This window comes from Capricornis sumatraensis, chromosome 14, assembly GCF_032405125.1.
Source record: "Capricornis sumatraensis isolate serow.1 chromosome 14, serow.2, whole genome shotgun sequence".
Lineage (NCBI taxonomy): Eukaryota > Metazoa > Chordata > Mammalia > Artiodactyla > Bovidae > Capricornis > Capricornis sumatraensis.
In genome coordinates, this window is record NC_091082.1 from 75,836,079 (window position 1) to 75,843,292 (window position 7,214).

The following is a 7,214-nucleotide window of genomic DNA, read 5'->3' on the forward strand; positions in this document are numbered from 1 at the left end:
TCATATAACTCAATAGCTGGGAAAACCGAACTCTTGTGTCTTCACTTGTACCTGTTTTTCATAACCCTTCAATAAGTGAGCTCAGGAACTCTCTGGCCAGCTTAAATGTGTTTTCCAGTCAATCAAAACAAGAGAGGAAGTGTAAATGTACAAGTGCATTTTAACGTCTCTATTTGGGTCAACTTGGTGGGCTGCTGTCTATGGGGTTGCACAGAGTTGGACACGACTGAAGCAACTTAGCAGCAGCAGCAACAGCTGAGCCCAGAGTCCATGTGTGTTTTTGGAGATGGCAGAGATTCAGTATCAAAAGATGTGGATACACAGAGGCATGGAAAGTTGGGGCCATTCATACAATCTCTCTACCACAGGCATACTGAAAATAAGAAGTCAGTCATATTCAGTCACTTGGATGAATCCACAACAATTTCGGCTTTCTAGGTGCCCCAGAGGTAAACGCTGCAGGAACCTCAGGAGATGTGGGTTCAGTCCTTGGATCTGCAAGATCCTCTAGGGGAGGAAATGGCAACCCACTCCAGTATTCTTGCCAGGACAATCCCATGAAGAGTAGTCTACAGGGTTGCACAGTGTCGTACATGACTGAGTGACTGAGCGCACACACAACATTGGGATGCATCAACCTGTGAGACTAGAATTAGTTTTCAGTACCAAGGGAGAGGATGAAGACCAAATCCCAAATTGAAGTGGGTGGAAAGTGCCCTAAGAATGCACAGGCAACACCCCAAAATGGAGCCTGTGAGAGAGACGAAGTTGGAGGGACGGCCAGAGATGGCAACGAGGAACACGTGAGAGCCAAAGGAAGCCGCCAACCATGCTGAACTAGCAAGCACCAACAGTCAAAAAGATGAACACTCGGGGGAATCTCTCTGGATTCATTTCCTTCAAGGTGGCTGTTTGAGGAGGCGCACAGTTACACCTACAGGAGACGATGAAGTTTATTCAATAGAATAGTCATGAAGTGAGGTAACAGAAGAGCACCCATGTCAAGGGCACCCTCGCTACACTTATCTCCAGCCAGTATCAGCTGTGAACAATTGAGCACTTAGTATGGCCAGATAGTAAATTTCTACAATAATTTTTCCTAATTTTGAAAATATTTTGAAAAACATCAGTAGGCATGATTTGCCCACAGGCCATAAACCTGAAACTCCATATGCAGAGGTTTCATTTCTATGGAGCAATCTCTAACAGATGTTCCAAAAATATATATAAATAAATATATATATATATATATATATATATTTAACATTAACAAATTATAAGTGATTTGCCACCAGACTATAAATACTGTAAAAACTGTTAGATCTTCCTAGAATATCAAACACATAGTTAAGACATTCCTAAAGATATTTTTGGCTTTCCCTGGTGGCTCAGTGGTAAAGAATCCACCTGCAGTGCAGGAGACCTGGGTTCAATCCCTGGGTCAGGAAGATCCCCTAGAGAAGGAAATGGCAACCCACTCTAGTATTCTCATCTGGGAAATCCCATGGTCAGAGGAACGTGGCAGGCTACATTCTGTGGGGTCACAAGACTTAGACATGATTTAGCAGCAAAACCACCAACCACCACAAAGATATTTTTATCTCCTGAAAGCTTGTGCATTTCAAGAGTTTGCATTTTTGTCTTCTTTATCTAGAATTCTAATGGGTACTTCTAGAATCCCACCCCAAAGTTAATTGCCCCTGATTTTTATTTTTTTATGTTTAAATCCATTTTATTAAAATTATTTGGCAATTCTGGTAGCAGTACAAAGTTTGACCACTGGACACAAAATAGACATGAGTTTCTAATTTTGATTTGTTGTGGGTTTGGGTACATGTACTTTTCTAAATCTTATGTCCTTCATTTCATTACCAAATGGCAATGAGCCTTAAGTTTCTCTATCTACAATACTCTATTATTTACAGAACAGGTATTTGTAAAGTAATACTGGAAAACTAAAATGCACAGATGTAAAGAATTCTCTTCAAATATTAAGAACATACAAAGTATATTGAAGACATCTATGTTTAGTCCTTCAAGTAACTAGACATGTGGTTTGATGTCTTGTATTACATTTATTTGTGTCTAATTACAATTCAGAGAACGCGTTTTCAAAAACCATGAACACCTTCATCAACATTCAAAGTATGGTTCCAGTGGGTTTTGAGAGTAAAAGCAGTGGTGCCCCTGATTTGGTATTTTAAAATCACAAGTTAGTGCGATTTTTTTTTTTCTATAGTAGCTTAGGGCACTATTTGCTTACTTAATGCCTTATAATTAACATCTGCTTTACAGTACTAATGATCTAAGCATTGGCCTTGTAAAGTATATTCAGTTCAGCTCAGTTCAGTCCCTCAGTCATGTCCGACTCTTTGTGACCCCATGAATTGCAGCACACCAGGCCTCCCTGCCCATCACCAACTCCTGGAGCTCACTCAAACTCACATCCATCGAATCAGTGATGCTATCCAGTCATCTCATCCTCTGTCATCCCCTTCTCCTCCTGCCCCCAATCCTTCCCAGCATCAGAGTCTTTTCTAATGAGTCAACTCTTCGCATGAGGTGGCCAAAGTACTGGAGTTTCAGCTTTAGCATCATTCCTTCCAAAGAACACCCAGGACAGATCTCCTTTAGGATGGACTGGTTGGATCTCCTTGTAGTCCAAGGTGTCTTCTCCAACACCACAGTTCAAAAGCATCAATTCTTCAGCACTCAGCTTTCTTCACAGTCCAACTCTCACATCCGTACATGACCACTGGAAAAACCATAGCCTTGACTAGATGGACATTTGTTGGCAAAGTAATGTCTCTGCTTTTGAATGTGCTATCTAGGTTGGTCATAACTTTCCTTCCAAGGAGTAGTATTACTGGACAGCAAATGGTGGGAGACCTTTCCCAAGGCAAAACTTTTCCTGGAACTTAAAGTAAGATCTCTGAAGGTTTGGTGTTCCTTAGTTGTTCTCCAGTGATCCTGAAGTTGTAAATGGAGTTCTGATTCCAGAGTTCCTATGGTATGTCAGGGTGACTGTTTTTACATCCTGTTCTTTGATCAAAGGCATCAGTTCAAATCAGTCGCTCAGTCGTATCTGACTGTTTGCAACCCCATGAATTGCAGCACACCAGGCCTCCCTGTCCATCACCAACGCCTGGAGTTCACCCAAACTCATGTCTATCGAGTTGGTGAGGCGAACTGTGCCGGGGTCCTGCCCCGGTGGATCCAGGGTAATTCGAAGGGTGAACGGCGTAGGCGAGGAAAGCTTATTTATTTAGAAATATAAAGAGAGATTAAGAAGAAATAGTGTAGTAGGAAAATTTAGTGGAGAAAAGAGGCTGAATAACTTGGTTTATGTGGAAAGCCAATAAAGTTCCAGACGAGGAACTTGCACCCTCTACGTAAGGCCACCGGCGTCCTCTTGAATAGTGGGGGGTGCCCCACCTTAGGCTTCCTCTCACGTGGATCTTAAAAGCCAGGGCAAGTAAGTAGACATGGCAAGCCTCCATGCCCCTGATGGGAATTCAGCCAGAAAATAGAGTAAAGACATGGGGGAAACCAGTCCAGCGACTGGCCCATCCTCTATTGTCCAGAAAGGCCTCTTATACCTTTTTATGTACATAGACATCAATGGATAATATAAAATTATGCAGCATCAGCAGCCCTGACTCTTATTAAAACCAGGCTTTCTTTCTGCAAACCTAGTTGTATACACAAGTCTTAGGTGATTTACATCATCTTCTGGCCAGAGGGCCAATTAACATTTTATGGCCCTTTTCTGATAAGGGTTTGTCAACCAGAAGACTAATTTGTGTTGTTCTTCCCAAAGTCTGGTGCCACTCTCAGAAAGCACTAAATAAAGTTACATTCTTACACAGCAAAGGCACAACAATTTACAACAAGTAAAAGGAGTACAGTGATTTATAACAAAAGGAAAGTAATTGACTCAAAAGTCTAGTGTTGCTAACATCAAAACTACTATATTCCTTTTTCTGTATCCCAATTACATTGATTAATATCCTTCAGGTGTTAAAAGATAAAGAATATGGAGGCCTGGCAACAGTCATTGACTCAACAGTGAAAACCCATCACCAATATGATTTTTAGCTCTTTAGAAAAGGCTCTGTATCTTTAAGATGCTTTAAGCTTTGTGCCTCTCGTGGTTGGGGGGCTGTAAACAATTCACAAGTTGTAAAAAGTCCAGGGAACCTGTTAGGCAAGTTAGAGAGCTATCACAGGGGGTTTGAGCTGAAACATCCCTTTCAAATGCAGAAGACTGAAGCCCTAAGTTAACTTTTTCCAGAGAGTGTCAGAAGAGTGGAAAAGCACAGTACAATAAAATCAGGCCTACTCTGGTTTTTGGGGGTAGATGTTCAGGAAAACTCAGGGGGAACCCCTGAAGCCAGATCACGCCTTTGCGTTTTGTCGGGCTTCCTTCCTCATGACCTTTGCCACGGGTGGGATTCCTCACGCTGGCTCCCAGCAGAACTGTTCAAGTGAAGGCTCAGGGTAGGTTCTGTATGGCTGATATTCTGTACTCGATGTAAGCCAATGGAATTGTTGATGTAGGTACACTGGTTTTCCCTCAAGTTTTGTTCAGACTTCTTGATTTGAAGTTTGAAGAATAATGTCTTTTAGATTTCCCTGCAACATACCCAGAAAGCCACAGGAGTCGATGCAATCATGGATACTGTTGGCCATGTCTTTCACCCACAGAATCACAAGATTAAATTTTCCATTTCCTTGATTCTCCAGGTTTCAGGTACACTTGTACTGGTTGAACTTGGCACACACGGCCCACTCAGCAGGGTTTGCTCCCATAGGCTTCCAAGACTGCCTGCATGTCCTCCACACTGACCTGTTCACTTGCGAAGTGCTGGCATGGGATGCCGATCAGATTGGCCTGGGCAGGGAGTGTGGCTTTAGCACCTCCGTCTGCCTGCTCCATCCCTTGCCAAACTCTCTCTCTGCTGGGCTGCAATGGGGGAGCTGAACGAGCTGAGGAGAGGGTAGGGAGGGCAGTGTCCCTAGCTGCTAGTTAGACAGTTACACACAGACCCAAAAGCCCTAGGTGCCCGAGTGCCACAATATAAAGAAAGCCTCGCCAAGACATCCACTGTGGTAGATCTGGGCATGCACTGTGCACACATATAGGGACCAAACCTGCCCCTTAGGTATTTTTAAATCAACTTGCTCGTGACACTTTACTACATAATGACTTTCTGTTTATAAGAATATTGGTCTAATATTCTGAACCCTCATCTTTTTGATTTCTAGAATGTATGTTTTCCTATATAGATCTCTTCCTACAGTACCTAGAAAATACATGTAAATTAAGCACTTATAATTCTCAGCCTTGTTTATCTGAAAGATTGTTACTCACACTGCCATTTTCTGAGTTTCAGGTTTATTGATTCAACTTCTCCACTTGTATTGTTGGCTTCCTACCTCTTTTTGTTTACAGGCAGCCTAGGGGGAAGCTGTTTAAAATCCAAAGATCTATTTCTTCTGCTCTGGGAGACAGCTCTTACTAAGCATCCAATTCTTGGCATTGTTTGGAAGACTCTCCTGTCTATTTCAAGACAAATTTTTACTGCAAGTGGTTAATCCAAGGAGTGAAAGAGAGGATGACAGATAGAGATGGTTTTCTTTAGCTTCCTAAGCCAAGACTCCCAAATAAATCTTCATTACTCTGTTTTCAGATTTTTAACTTGGATCTCAGGAAATATAAACACCCATTCCAAAGTTTGGCATATTTTCATATTGTATTCTGTACAAGCTTATAATACTTCTTTCTCTTTCTTTAGTGCAGAGGTTTGAGGATGCATCATATATTATGTTGGTACTGAGGCTGCATCTGAGATTGACTAGCTGATACTGTATTATCACATTTTATCCTCCTACCTACATTCTCTTGACCTCACCTGACTCCCAGGCTCTCAGCAACTTCCTCCATCCAGTTTCTGACCCCGAGAGCTACTTGTGGGTCTGATGTGTGATTTTATACCTGAGACCAAACAAGCAAAAATATATGGAGCCCCTGGTTCTTTTCACCACTTCTAGAAGCACACATTGCACAGACTGTGATGGCTTCCCCAAAGCTGCTGAAGGGACCGGATGAGAGAACTTTCTAAGTGTATGTGCATCAACTCTCATGAGTCCAACTGCGACCAACAAGAAACAGAAAATGAAAGAGAGCAGGAAGATAAATGTCATCTCACTTCCTCCCTGAGATGGGCTGTTAGAGATACAAGGTTCTGCCGTGCCATCTGGGTAAGCCATACTGCACACGGCCAAGCAGGTGCCCAGCTGACGGCATGGCTACGTCTCACTGCGGCTCTTCGCGAAGCAGTGGTCAGTATGATAACATGTCTGCTTGGATGTGCTTCCCATTGTTCACTGCCACACTTGCCCTTTTCTTCACTCTTGTTAACTTGCAATTCTTTTTTTTTTTTTTAACTTTTATTTATTCTTTTATTTGGGGCTGCATTGGGTCTTAGCTTAGGTGCATGAGCTCCAGAACACGTGGGCTCTGAAGACTGTGGAATGCAGGCTGTCTAGTGGGGGTATGCAAGCTCAATAGTTGTGGTGCAGGGGCTCAGCTGCCTCAAGGCATGTGAGAATCTCAGTTCCCTGACCAGGACTTGAACTTGCATCCCTTGCATTGGAAGACAGATTCTTAACCACTGGACCACCAAGGAAGTCCTTACCCTGGGGTTCTCTTTCCAAAAATGCATTAGCACCGCAGCCTTTTGTTACATTCAGTTTTCAAGGGAATCCAGGGGAAGACATCTGTGCATATATATATGTGCATAATTTTATATATACCTATATATACTATATATATAATTATACAAATACAGTTTGATATATAAATTTATAGATATATATGAAAAATTACAACCTATGATAATTTATTTCCTTTTACTATTCCATATAAAATTCCATACCACATAAAATCCCTAAGTACTCTATGGTGACATTATGACATAAGATATTTAAGTCATAAAGAATTTATAAACCTTAGAATTTGTGTTTGCTCTTTATGGTGTTGTCTTGTTCTTTGCTAGTGGAAAAAAAAAAGCTTTACACAAAGTAATAAATATGAACTTAGTAAAACAGCAGCTATAAATTTTGGAAAATGATCATTAAGAACACTAATCCTTTAGGAAAGTGGGGTTTCAGACTCTCAAAATTCTATATAAATGAAATAAGTACCATGA

The 7,214-nt window shown here is 41.6% G+C and overlaps 1 pseudogene; it reads right to left on the reverse strand.

Moving 5' to 3' along the window:
- Positions 1 to 2,950: 2,950 nt before the first annotated feature.
- Positions 2,951 to 6,310, reverse strand: LOC138090297 (cysteine dioxygenase type 1 pseudogene; annotated as a pseudogene).
- Positions 6,311 to 7,214: the final 904 nt, after the last annotated feature.